We start from the raw sequence: 14,705 nt of genomic DNA on the forward strand, positions 1-14,705 counted from the left end.
ATGGTCACCACCTCATCACACCAGCCTTCACACTGTTCTGTGCTTGATGGCTACGTCCCACCCTGTGGGCCTCCTCTGCCCTCACCCTTATTATAACCTTTCTGTTTTATGTTCAATGACCATTTCCTGCCCTGTGCCCCGCTCCCTTCCTTCCATGGGTGTAGGCCCTTCACGGGACCCTCCGGGAACCCGTCTCTGCATCTTCTCTGGTCACAAAGGCCGCACAGAGATGCCTGTGTTTCCTCTCTAGCTTCTTTACTCAGTGAGCTTAAGAAAGCTGGGGTAGGCTGAACCAGGAATTCCCTTGGTTTTAACACAAAATATGGTCAGTGTAAATGGCCTATTTGTCCTGGCTAAATGGCTGTCCCCTGGGATAGCTGAAAATGCTCTTTTAGGCTGGCTAACAACTCCAAGCCCCTGGGCCCCCTGGGCTCCCGGCAGGCGGATGGTGGGAGTCCATTAGCCGCCTCACCTCCTGCCCTTTCTGGTCTCACCTGGACCCTTGTTACCTGTGCCGGGGCCTCCTGGTCTCCAGAGGTCCATGCCTGCTTCTACCTGGGCCCCAGCAAAAATGGGGAAGTTCAAGCCATTGCCCACCTTAATCCAATGAGCCTTGCCTAATAGAATGTGAGGAAGGTTTGGTGTGAGTCCTCCAAAGGGGAAAAAGGAATAAAAAGTAATGTAGCGTAGTAGAGTGGGAGGGACAGAGAAAAAATAAACATCGGACGCATTTGCCTTAGCATCTTGACAAAATGTGTAACCGCAACAGGTGATAGGGGATTTCCCTGGTGGCTCAAATGGTAAAGACTCAGCCTGCTAATGCAGGAGACCCTGGTTTGATCCCTGAGTTGAGAAGATGCCCTGAGGGAGGGGAAGGCTGGTGGCTCAAATGGTAAGGACTCAGCCTGCTAATGCAGGAGACCCTGGTTTGATCCCTGCGTTGAGAAGATGCCCTGAGGGAGGGGAAGGCTACCCACCCCAGTATTCTTGCCCAGAAAATTCCATGGATAGAGGAGGCTGGTGGGCTACAGTCCATGGAGTCACAAAGAGTCAGTCACGACTGAGTGACAAAGCACACACGCATGCAACAGGTGATCTGATCTGTCAGAACTCGAGTTTCCTCAGGGCTTCCCTGGTAGTCCGCAGGTTAGGACTCTGCACTTCCACTGCAGGGAACATGGGTTCGATCCCTGGTTGGGAGCTAAGACCTACAGGCTTCACAGCCAGGTTGGTGTGGAGTGGGCATCCTAGCCTACACACTGCAGGAATGCTGGAAGGGTCCCACTGATGGGAGTGAAGCCCCCGGTGAAGCATCGAAAAGTGGCACCTGATGCGGCGGTTATTGGTATCTTCCTAAACAGCTCAGGTACCTTTAGAAGTTGAAATGCCTGATTCTATTACCCACATTCATACGAGCGGCTAAGTGGCTAAGTCACTTCAGTCGTGTCCACCTCTGTGCGACCCCATAGACGGCAGCCCACCAGGCTCCCCCGTTCCTGGGATTCTCCAGGCAAGAAGACTGGAGTGGGTTGCCATTTCCTCCTCCAATGCATGTGAGGGAAAAGTGAAAGTGAAGCCGCTCAGTCGTGTCCGACTCTTAGCGACCCCATGGACTACAGCCTACCAGCCTCCTCCATCCATGGGATTTGCCAGGCAAGAATACTGGAGTTGGGTGCCATCGCCTTCTCCACATTCATATGAGGGGACAATCTTATTTCTCACTTTTGTTAGAAGTGGTGTCTCTGGTGTTTACCTTCTGTGAACTTTCCAGAATTAAATGGCTTGAGTGTACAGTTAGACCGCTTTTTTCATGTTAAATATAATGATGTGCAGAAAAGAGGAAATTCATTTTAACAGGACAAATGTAGCCTGTTTATAGTGAGCACCCTTAACAATATTAAGTCATTTCCCTGCGTGATAAAGTAATAACAGGAGCACTGAGCCAATTCAAGGGGTAGATTTTTATCCTGGGAAAGTAGCAATAAACCCTGATCCTCCTTTTATCAAAGCCTGTTCAATTTAAAGAACTAACTGCAGTTCACAAGAACTGAATTTGCTTATTGATTAATCCATACCTGCACAGTATTTGGTACTATATGTTACCATCATGTTAAGATACAATTTTCTCCAAACTGTATGAGTCTAGTCATTTAAAATATAAAAAGTAGGTAATTATAGTCAGAAGAATTCATTACAATTGGAGTATAGGTAAACAGAAAGGGCCATTACTACTTAGTCATTAAAATTCTGCAAGTAAAATGTAAGAAGAAAAAGTAAAAGACCAAACACCATCCACACCCTTCCTGTTATTCCTCCCATAATTTTTTTTTTTCCTTGTGAGTCAGACGCTCCATGCCTGGGGAATAGTTATTTCTTACCTCGTTGATCAAGGTGGAACAGGTTGTGGGGGAGCCAAGCGTCCACCTGGGAGAGGGTCACGGTCCCCAGAGCAGACGGTGCGGTTCCGTCACCTGTAATTGTCATCGGAAAACTAACTGGAAGCTGCGAGCTTGGACATCATTTATTTGGGTAAGAGGAAGGAAGAGAGAAGTATTTAAATGAAAGAAGAAGGTGACAATCTTTAAAAAGGACCACATAACGGATGCATCTCCAGAACCGCTCTGTAACTATCTGCAAATCAGTACTGCTTAAAGTCTGAGACACAGAGAGAGGATGGGGGTGAAGCCACTGTTGACAAATTCTTCAGTGAAACAGGAAAAGACAGGTTGAAGATTCTCTGTCTGTGTGGGGGTGGTACAGGCAGAGGGCACAGCAGAGAGAAGGTAGAGTTTCAACATCAGTTGAAAAACACAGGCCATGTGAGCTCTCTGCAGACCAGCTGATTCCCTGCAGTGAATTCACTAGGGAGAAGGGATTTGGAGGTGCGATCTCATTACTAATTTTGTTAAAAACCCACCTGTGAACAAAGCAAAAGAAATGGTCCCTGGGACCTGGGGAGGGGTGGGGCGGGGGGGGCTGTGTGCTCAGGTGTGGACAGCCCTTAACCTAATCAGCTGCTTGACTTCAGGGCTCCGGATAAACTGTCAGGAGTTCTCCCACGGAAAATGAATGCAAATGAATGAATGCAGATGAAGCTAAAAACCCAACCACGAGGCTGCCGATGGCCAGCTCGTTTCAGCTCGCAAAACTGATGTGGGTGATTAGCAAGCAAATGATAACAAATGATAAAACAGAGTTGTATTGGGTTGACCAAAACCATCATTCATGCTTTTTGTAGCATCTTATGGCCTGGTGGCTCAGATGGTAAAGAATCTACTCACAATGTGGGAAACCTGGGTTTGATCCCTGGGTTGGGAAGATCTCCTGAAGGAGGAAATGGCTACCCACTCCAGGATTCTTGCCTAGAGAAAGCCATGGACAGAGGAGCCTGGCGGCTACTGTCCATAGGATCATAAAGAGTCGGACATGACTAAGTGACTAACACTTTCACTCTCATGGAAAAACTCAAATGGACTTTTTGGCCAACTCAATATCTAATCCCTATCTAAAGAGGCAGAAAAGTTTTCTATGGCTGACTGTATGTATACACAGGGTCATGCATCTGTTATACCTTTCTGTAAATTAAATTTATTGACTCAGTGTTTTCTAAACAGGTCAGGGGCTTCTGCCTTCAGGTGAGGCTTGATCAAGAGGCTCAATCATGTCCCCAAGAATCTGGTTCTTCTGGGTCTCTTCATTCTGTGTCCTTGGATGGTTGGGCATCCTCAGGCCATATGCCATGGTCCCTGGGAAGCCCCTTGCTCTCCCTCACCGTAGCAAATGCTGCTTAGTCCTTCTCCACATTTTACCACGTCTCCATCCAAAGAAACATGGTCTTCTTCAGTGAGGCCTTCTGGAAAGCAGCTTCCAAGATGGGTCACATGGGTTATCCGTCCCTTATATTCTACTTCCTACAACATAGCACTTCCTGTTCTGATGGAAGTGGGCTCTGTATTTGCACAGAATTATGTCTTGGTTCACACTTTGGCCAACAACTGGAACATTCTTCCTTCATGACTTCCTTTTTATTCCTGTCTGTGTTTTATTTTGTTCTGATCTCTCACTCCATGCCACCAAACCTTGGCAACCACTGATCTTTCTATCATCTCCATAGTTTTGCCTTTGCTAGAATGTCATATAGTTGGAACCATCCAGTATTTAGCCTTTTCAGGTTGGCTTCCTTCACCGAGAAATATGCATTTACAGTTTCTCCATGTCTTTTCAAGGCTTGATAGCTCATTTCTTTTCATTGACAAATAATATTCCAGTGTACGGATGTACCATGGTTTTATTTATCCATTAACCTATTGAAGGACAGCTTGATTGCTTCTATCTTTTAGCAGTAATCAATAAAGCGAGAATAAGAAAGTGTGCATGCTTAGTCTTGTCCGACTCTTTTGTGACCCCATGGACTGTAGCCCTCAAGGCTCCTCTGTCCAGGGGATTTTCCAGGCAAGAATACTGGAGCAGGTTGCCATTTCCTTCTCCAGGGGACAGTGATCAATAAACCTGCTATAAACATTGGTGTACAGATTTTTATGTAGTCATGAGTTTTTAACTTCCTCTTTTAAAATTCAGCTCAAATGCCTGGGGGTTGGGAGGGGAGCTCCAGGAAGTGTGGCCTGCTTCTCTCTGGCTGGGAGCAGGCATTGCCACTGTGTGCCCAGAGTACCTGGCACCTCTCTTGCTATGCTGCTCATGAGACTGCATTGGATAGCTTGTCCGCCAGCCGCCCCAGCTAGACTGTAGGCTCAGAACTAGAGGGTCTGTTCAGCTCTGCTTCAAAAGCACCCACATTAAGTGGTCAAGATATATTTGTTGGTCTTAACTTTAAACCAGACTTGAGTTCCTGGAGTTAATTTCAGCATTTTCTTTTAAGTGCCACTGGTGTAGTGGTATCATGCAAGATTCCCATTCTTGTGATTTTAGGGGAGTTTGGGCTTCCCTTGTAGCTCAGCTGGTAAAGAATTCACTCACTGAAGGAGATCTGGGTTTGATCCCTGGGTTGAGAAGGAAATGGCTACCCACTCCAGTATTCTGGCCTGGAGAATTCCACGGACTGTATAGTCCATGGGGTCACAAAGAGTCAGACGTGGCTGAGTGATTTTCACTTCACTTCAAAGTGGAATTAGTGATAAAGAACCCACCTGCCAATGCAGGAGATGGAAGAGATGAGGGTTCAGTCTCTGTGTCAGTAAGATCCCCAGGAGGAGGGCACGGCAGCCCACTCCAGTATTCTTTCCTGGAGAATCCCATGGACAGAGGAGCCTGGCAGGTTACAGTCCATGGGATCACAAAGAGTCTGACAGGACTGAAGAGTCTTAGCACACATCTTTGGGTAGTTCATCCTCAAAGGTAAATGTCAAGTTAAAAAGCAAGATCTAAGTGGCATCTTCTAAGCCATGTCATCTGTGTCACAATCTAAGTGTGACATTGATTCTGGTGAGAAAAGGCAGATCTACAAGCTTTGATGGAGTCAGAAATGAGGTTGAATGGCGAGGACAGGGCTAGTCTTCTGCCAGGAGGGAAAGCTGGTTTAGATGTTCAGAGAGAAAATCAGTGCATCACGGTTCTAGGAAGGATAGAGGAGCAGCAGAAGATATAAGTAAAAATACATAAAGTGTAAAAATAAAAGAAGGAAAATCCTGCACAGATGTTAGGGATGTAACACAAATTTGGGTTTGAGTTCCCTGACAGCCTGAGCAAAGGGGGAAACAGGATGAATTACAATCCATTGTGGTCATCAGATTATAGAAGAAAAATATGCCCTTCAGATGCCTTTCTATCCCCCCGACATTGGTTCCAGACATGTATTTTGCTACAGTGGGTATCCACAAAGGGAGCTCTGTGTTAGGACTCGATATCATTATTTTAACAGCAACAAGCCACAAAATATCACTTCTTAGTGTAGGCAAGGATGATTCCACACAAAGTCTGTCTTCAGAAGCAAAAGCTGTGTTGATGTGGACAAAACAGTAATATTATGAAGCTATCAGGCAAAACAGACCCTCTGTACTGAACCCTCAGCTGAAATTGGATGAGTTCGTAATTGATGCTTTTGAACTGTGGTGTTGGAGAAGACTCTTGAGAGTCCCTTGGATTGCAAGGAGATCCAATCAGTACATCCTAAAGGAAATCAGTCCTGAATATTCATTTGAAGGACTGATGCTGAAGCTGAAACTCCAATACTTTGGCCACCTGATGTGAAGAACTGAATCGTTTGAAAAGACCCTGATGCTGGGAAAAATTGAAGACAGGAGGAGAAGGGGATGAAAGAGGATGAGATGGTTGGATGGCATCACCAACTCAATGGACATGAGTTTGAGTAAACTCCAGGAGTTGGTGATGGACAGGGAGGCCTGGCATAATGCAGTCCATGGGGTCACAAAGAGTCAGACACAACTGAGCGACTGAACTGAACTGATAAGCAGAACCCCTGGGTATGTGGCAGTACTGGGACTGACCAGTACTGGGAGGTTGGGCAAGGCACCCTGTGGTGGTTTAATCTCTAAGTTCTGTCCAACTCGTGTGACCCCATGGACTGTAGCCTGCCAGGCTCCTCTGTTCATGGGATTCTCCAGGACAGAATACTGGTGTTGGTTGCCATTTCCTTCTCCAGGGGATCCAGGGGATCTTCCCAACCCAGGGACTGAACCCATGTCTCCTGCATTGCAGATGGATTCTTTGCCAAATGAGCTACAAGGGAAGCCCAAGGCATCCTGTGAACCTTCTATTTGTCACTGGCTATGGAGGTCAACCATGGAAAAGGAAATGGCAACCCACTCCAGTGTTCTTGCCTGGAGAATCCCAGGGATGGGGAAACCTGGTGGGCTGCTGTCTGTGGGGTAGCACAGAGTCGGACACAACTGAAGTGTCTTAGCAGCAGCAGCATGGAGGTCAACCTATTCCTGTGCTGTCTGCTTCCTGGGTTCTTGAATTTCTAACATGCTTGTTTTGGGCTCAGTTAATCAGGGGCTGAAATGAAGTTGGTGGTTTCCATATGTTGATTCATTTGCAAGAGTATGTGCGAGTGGGAGTGGGTGAGGGACAGGAAGGAAAAGGTCCCAAAGGGACAGCTTTCTAAGGAGAAAAAAATGCTGGAAGGAAAAGAGGAGGGTCCTCGCTGTGGGTCATCATCTGTGTATGCTTCCTAGGTGGCGCTAGTGGTGAAGAACCTGCCTGTCCATGCAGGAGACTTAAGAGACTCGGGTTTGATCCCTGGGTTGAGAAGATGCCCTGGAGGAGGGAATGTACAATATTCTTGGCTGGAGAATCCCATGGACCGAGGAGCCTGGTGGGCTAGAGTCCATGAGATTGCAAAGAGTCTATAGCCAATAGTCTAGGTATCTTTGTATCCATATTATATAATTAAATACCAACAGCAGTTACCCTGGTGGCTCAGCAGTAAAGAATCCACCAGCAATGAGGGAGCCACAGGCTCCATCTCTGGGTTGAAAAGATCCTCTGGATAAGGAAATGGCAACCCATTCCAGTATTCTTGCCTAGGAAATCCCATGGATAGAGGAGCCTGGTGGGCCACTGTCCATGGGGTCGCAAGAGGCAGACTCAACTGAGCGACTAAAGCACCACCACCATCACAAACAGCAATCATAGGTGGATTCTTTCTCTCCCAGATAAAGAGACCAAGCTCAGAGTGGTGGGGACCCCATAGCTATGTGGAAGAATCAGATTAAACTAGATGAAATTAAATCAGCTTAACTCCATAAAGTTCCTCAGCTTGTCTGCTCCATCATCTTTCCCAGTGCCATTTGAAATACTTAATTGTTTAAAATTTTATATTGAGCTTATTTGATTAACAACGTGTTTCATATGTACAGCAAAGTGATTCATTTTTACATATATATGTATCTATTTCTTTACCATGTGATTTTTTTTTAATTTGATTTTATGTTGGAGTATAATTGATTAACAATGTTGTGTTAGAGTCAGGTGTACAGCAGAATGATTCCGTAATACACACACGTATCTATTCTTTTTCAAATTCTTGTCCCACTTAGGTTATTACAGTGTAGGAGCAGCATTCCCTGTGCTATACAGTCGGACCTTGTTGTTTATCTATTTTAAGTAAAACAGTGTGTGCATGTCGATGGATAGCAATATGTGGTATACGTTCACTAGATAGGTGGTTCTCAATATTGTTTATTTTCATTAAAATATTCAGAGACTTTTCCCTAAATGCCCCCCATGAAATGTTGATACCACCATATATTGAATACTTGTTGATGTACCATCTATATGCTTGTGCTTTAAATGTACAGTGAAATTTCTCTACTCCCCCAAGAAACAACTTTAGCCCATTTGGGGGGTAATGTTGCCTTTCCCTGAAAATATATGCTTTGCCAAAAATATATTATAAATGCATGGTTGCTTAATAATATGTAAAAGCTTTATAAATTTGAAGTGATAGATCTATATCATTTAATTTGTCTTGTGAAAGTTGCTCAGTCATGCCCGACTCTTTGCAACCCCATGAACTATACAGTTCATGGAATTCTCCAGACCAGAATACTGAGTGGGTAGCCATTCCCTTCTCTAGGGGATCTTCCCAACCCAGGGATCAAACCCAGGTCTCCTGTATTGCAGGTGGATTCTTTACCATCTGAGCCACCAGGGAAGGTGATTTAGGTAAATAAGAACCAGAGGGTCCAGGAAAGTGAGCCAAGCTCACAGAGACAGGAAAGGCAGAACCAGGCAGATACTAAAGCATCCTGAATCCCACTCCAGCACTCCCACCATGCCAGGGTGATCAATAAATGGATGGCTTTTCAAGGTGCTCTGGATCTTTCCTATAATACCTCCTGTACTTAACAGAATAATGCTATTTGGGGAGAAACCAGGGTCTGCCCAGTGGCCATGGAAAATCATCAAGGCACCACCTGCAGCCATCTTTTAGACATATCATTTGGACAATAGAGTGTATCAGTTTTGCATTGCTACCATGACAAATTACCATAAACTCAGTGGTTTAAAGCAGCACACGCTTATTCTCTTATAAGTTTGGAGGCCAGGAGCGCCAAATGGTTCTAACAAGGCCAAAATCTAGGTGTCAGAATGGCTATAGTTCTCTAGAGGCTCTGGAGGAAAAGGTTTTTTCCAGTCTCTAGATATGGTTCACAGTCCTCGGCTTGTGGCCCCTTCTAACAATCACATCATTTGACCTCTGCTTCCAGCATCACATATCCTCTGACTTGGAGCCTCCTTCCTCTTTCCCTTCTCAGGATGCTGGTGATTACACTGAGCCCCCAGGATAGTTCAGGTTAATCTCCCCATCTCAAAATTCTAATGTATAATAATTGCATCTGCAAAGTTTTTCTCTTTTTTTGGTCATGAAGGTAACGGATTTACAGGTTTGAAAAATCAGGATTTGACCATCTTTGGGGACATTAGTCTTGCTACCACATACATCATTTGAGTTTGTCTGAGACTGCATTGGTTTTAAAAGTGAAAGTCCTGTATCTTCAGAATCTCTTTAGTCCTGGGGGGACCAGGACCATTAGTCACTCTAAGTGTGTGATGGGATGAGGCCTAAAATCCATACTCATTGGAAAGGTTAGTAGTTTATATTTTTCACTCCGACTTGGACCCTTTTTAGGTCTGCAGTTTGGGCACTATCAGCCTCCACCTCCCGTTTCCTCCTCTAGAAATACCCAGCTATTGGTTGCTTTTCCTGTTTCTATGCTTTTGCCTTACCAACCCTCAACTTAGTGTTTCCTTCCCCCGCTCTCCTTTCAAATGACCAACTCCTGCTCACTGAGAGGCTGAACAGTATGTATCCCAAACCCTTCTCTTATCAAGCACTGATCAAGCCCTTACAGCACTTATTAAGACATAATTACAAGTCGACCTCCTAGATTATGAGTGGTATCTTTAATTCAAAGTCTGTTGTTTTTTAGTCAGTACGTCATGTCCATCTCTTTTGTGATCCCCATGGACTGTAGCCCACCAGGCTCCTCTGTCTATGGGATTTCCCAGGCAAGAATAATAGAGTGGGTCGCCATTTCTTTCTGCAGGAGATCTTTCCAACCTATGGATCAAACGTGTGTCTCCTGCATCTGGTACATTGGCATGCAAATTCTTTACCACTGAGCCACCAGGGAAGCCCAATTCAAGGTCTAGATCATATTTATCTTTGTTAGAAAAGGGGATTTCATGGGTCTTTGACAATTATCTTTGATTCAGGAAATACTTGCTGATTTGAAGTGAAGGGAAGAATAAATACATGACTGGCTGGTGGATGGTAAGAGAAATGGATGGCTAGGTGAATGGATGAGTGGACCCCTGGAGGGCTGGCTAAGAATAATCGTCATATCTAGAGGGCAACTTGGAGCCTGACAGCATCTAGGCAAAGAAAGATGCATACCTAGAGTCACTAGTATATATCAGCCCAGAGAGGCTGCAATGAAAACAAAAGGATGTGAAGCAAAGGAAAGCAGAAAAAAGAAAAGAAGGGAAAAGTAAAAACAAAAACAAAACAAAAAGCCCTGGTGGTTTGCAGCCTGGACCACACGTCCACAAATAGATCTGCATCCTCCAGGTGGAATTGTTCTGAAGTCCAGAGGAAGACACATGTAGCCCAAGCACAGACCACACCATTTATCCTTTTTAATGACCATTCCTCCAGTCCAGACCCACACTAGGAGGAGAATGTCTGCCATGCATTTTAATCTCAGAGTTCTGCATGGATATTTATCAGCCCCAGATATAAAGCCACTTCCCTGTCTACACTTCTCACATGCTAGGCAGCATCTTGCTTTTTTGGAGGGCTGTGAAGGTGCTTAGTCACTCAGTCTTGTCCAACTCTGTGCAACCCCATGGACTGTAGGCCCCCCAGGCTCCTCTGTCCATAAGGATTCTGCAGGCAAGATACTGGAGTGGGTTGCCATGTCCTCCTCCAGGGGGTCTTCCCAACCCAGGGACCAAACCCAAGTCTCCTACATTGCAGACAGATTCTTTACCAACTGAGCTATGAGGGAAGCCCAAGAATACTGAAGTGGGTAGTCTATCCTTTCAGTGTTACTTGAAAGTGTGCAGTCTAGAGCTCAGCCTCTTCCTGAGTCAAAAAGTTTAGAAATCAGTGGATTCAGTTACCAAGTGGGTTCCCAGACCTCCCTGGGGCCATCTTGGAAAGAGACCTATAGACTTTTGACCTTCTGCTTGCCCAGGAGAGACTGAACTCCTAACTCCTAAATGCTCATAACTAAATACCCCCACTTTTTTGTGATGAGCCTCCTTTCTGTTACTGCCTCATCACCAGTGGAGAATTGTCAGCAAAATATGAGAGGACTAGGTACCCTGGACTCTGTGACATTGCTGACTTTTGTTACAACTACTTCTTCTGCATCGTAAATGGCCTGGTATTGACATTCAGCTTGGGAGCCTCATCTATATCCTGGTGAGATCTGAGTTCAAGGTCATCAAATATGGCAGCCTGGTTGTTTGACAAGGTGGTAGCCTACTAAATGTCAGCTTTGTGGGGCCAAGACCAGTGTTGTGGGGTTTCTCGTAATTCATGGGATTTGCTGGTGTATCTCCAAATTCAACCCTAAAGAAGTGCGATACCTCAGTTGGGCTTTAGACAACACAGATAGGCAACTCTGTCCCTTGGCAGATACATGCTTTTGAGGAATGAGCCTCAGTTTTTTCAGCCATTGCAGAGGGCTGAAGTTCAAACCCAGTGGTCACTAAAGGTATTTCCAGCCTTGTCATTCTAACATTCTGGTATGCCTGGCTTTGTTTAGGATGCTATGAATTTGTTAGTACACTAGCCTTTGCCTATTCTGATAGATAAGGTCAGGGAATATAGTTCTTACACATCTGCAGTTAAGTATTAACATAAATCGTCTGCCTGAATCCTGGCTTTGGTTACTCTGTGGATCAAACCATGGCCCCGTAAGCACGATAATGATTGGTTATGGTGGCCATATGTCCTGGGTTTCTTTGGACAGCCTTGATTTCAAATATTCTGTTCCATCGACAGAGCTAGTGTCAGATCATCTATCCCAATTTTGATTCAAAAATATGGTCTCCATATGGCAGATGTATCTTCACCACTATGGGATAGAAGGCTTTCTTTACCCACGTACAAAAGCTCTTCCCTGCCTTCCTTTCCCAGGCAGATGAAGCTGCTTCTCTGAGCTCCCACTGCAGGTGCTGTATCATCTTCATTCAAGCACTTTCATTCTGGTGTCTTGGGTTGGACTGTGGCCCTCAAAAGGCAGGGATACTAATTTTTCATCTCTATATTTCTAGCACCAGTTCTGAAAAAAAACTAGAAACAATTTTCGGGGATCTGTTACATGACACAGTAGAAATCTTCCTGAAAAGTTGAGGCTGTGCATGTTTAAATTAAAATCTCTTTCCAGTAGAACCAGAGGATCTATTACTAGAAGAAGAAATTCTATACTATATATTTGTTTTCCTTTTCATTCCCCCAAATAATTCTTTCAGCCTCTCTAAAAGATCTGGACTGACAGATGCCATTAGCTAGAAGGGAGCTGATCTTGGAAGCAGGTTCTCTTAGCTCTGTGGAATTCAGCTCACTTATGGCCATCAAACTGAGAGATCAGAAGAAAGAATCCATATTTTAAATCTGACAGGAATGCTGTCAGCTCTGCAGTCATAGTTTCCTTTGCAAATAAAAATCCAAATTGCAGCTTTTTAATTGCTTCAAGAACTAAAGAAGAAAACAGGCTTTTCAGAGTGCAAGGGGGCAAGAGGACCATCTCATGACCTTCAGAGATAATAAACCTCAGCCACCTGCCTTGCATTTCTGATGGTTGGCTGCTTCTAGTACCAAGTGCCTTCCTTAAGTACCACTTCTTCCTGATCTTTCTAGATGAGTTTATCTCCCAGTTTCCTCCAACCCAGTGTCCACTCTGACCATCATGCTAAGCTTTGATCCAATGTCATCAGTAACTTCTCCTTACTTTCTTGCCATCCCATTTGAAACGTCTTATGGTTTGATCATCATCTATTAGGCCACAACTCAGTTCTTTAAGGATCTATATACTCACCCCTTTGGCCCCAGTTCATCCAGAAATCCATCTTTTCCTTCAGCATTTCAGTGGTTGCTGATCCCATAAAGTAGCCCAGTCCTCCCACCCACCCCACCACACTTTTGAGTCTTTGCACAAACTCTTCTCTCTGGGTTGTGCTTCCGCCTTCAGGCACCTTGACAATCCTTGCCTGGTTTTCAAAATGTTACTTGATTGTTCCTCTACCATGAAGCCTTTTCTCATCCACTAAATAGAGATGATGATGATGATGATGGTGATAAAAGTATCAATAATAAAACATGATGGTAACAATAACATCCAGGTGTGTTTAGCAGGTATTAGGCATTAAGTGCTTGGCACACAATACCTACTATTACATGTTACAAAAGAAAAAAATCTCAAATTAATAATTATTTGGGTTAAAAAAGAAGAATAAAAAAGAAAGATTTGGGGAGCAAAACTAAACCCAAGGACAAATAGCCGAATTAAGGTAGGTCTGGGTTAGGGACCCAGTCTCCATCTGACCTCGAAGCCTGAGCCATTCCATACCTTATGGATCTCTGTTAAACCCTCCTTTATTGTATGGAGTATGGTCATCCCAAGCTTGCTGGGCAACCTGAGTATCTTAAAGACAGAGGCGCTGCCCTATAAATTTATTCCTCATTAACCCTCCACATGGGTCCTGACACATCTGCCATGTAAGCAGATTGTGCTAAGTGAATGGAAACAAGGAGGAAACTCCTTCTTGGAGTTTTATTGTTGCCCAGAGGAACCTTTCATGGAATATATTCAATATACACCCTCCACCCAGATCTGTGAACATAGTCACTGCTCTCACACCAAAGGGACCACCATGATCTCTAGGCATCAACATTAGTGTAGATCTTTCTTACATCAAGACAAGCACCATATGATGTCACCTACATGTGGAATTTAAAATGTGACACAAAAGAACTTATTTATGAAACAGAAATAGACTCACAGCCATAGAAAACAAGGGGGAGCGGGTGGAGGAGCGATAAATTAAGAGTTTGGGATTAGCGGATGCCAGCTACTATCTATAAAATAGATGAACAGCAATGTCCTACTATATAGCACAGGGAACTTGATTCAATACCCTGTAATAAACCATCAGGGAAAAGAACATGAAAAAGAATATGTATACATATGCGTAACTGAATCACTTTGCTGTACACCAGAATCTAACACAACGTTGTAAATCTGCTATACTTCAATTAAAAAAATCATCCAGATCTTTCTTTCGGTTAGGCTATAAGCAGAACCATCAAGACTCAGCTGGCACCACACCTCTGAGCTTCCTAGGGACCAGACTGATGGTGAAGTCATCAGATCTCCCCCTTTCAAATGAATCAGTGCCCAGATGCTGAATATACTGAGTCTGGTATAAAGATCAAACAGGGTCAAAGCTGATGGAAGCAAATGTTTCATGCGAGTTTCACTCACATGAGAATGTTCTTTGCTCCCTTGATGGAGATTGATACTTAAAGATTCAGCAGGACAACTTGACGGTACAAGAAGCCTCACACAGTGAAGGAATTGGCAAAACACATCCATCCATCAGTAAGGGCAAAGAGGGCATCTGCTATCAAATCTGACCCAAACCAGCAAACACAACCCTATCTTTTTGGCCACTTAGACGGAGGAGACTGATTCCACATTCTATTCCAA

The sequence above is a fragment of the Bison bison genome, unplaced genomic scaffold, assembly GCF_000754665.1.
Source record: "Bison bison bison isolate TAMUID 2011002044 unplaced genomic scaffold, Bison_UMD1.0 scf7180017864302, whole genome shotgun sequence".
Taxonomy (NCBI): domain Eukaryota; kingdom Metazoa; phylum Chordata; class Mammalia; order Artiodactyla; family Bovidae; genus Bison; species Bison bison.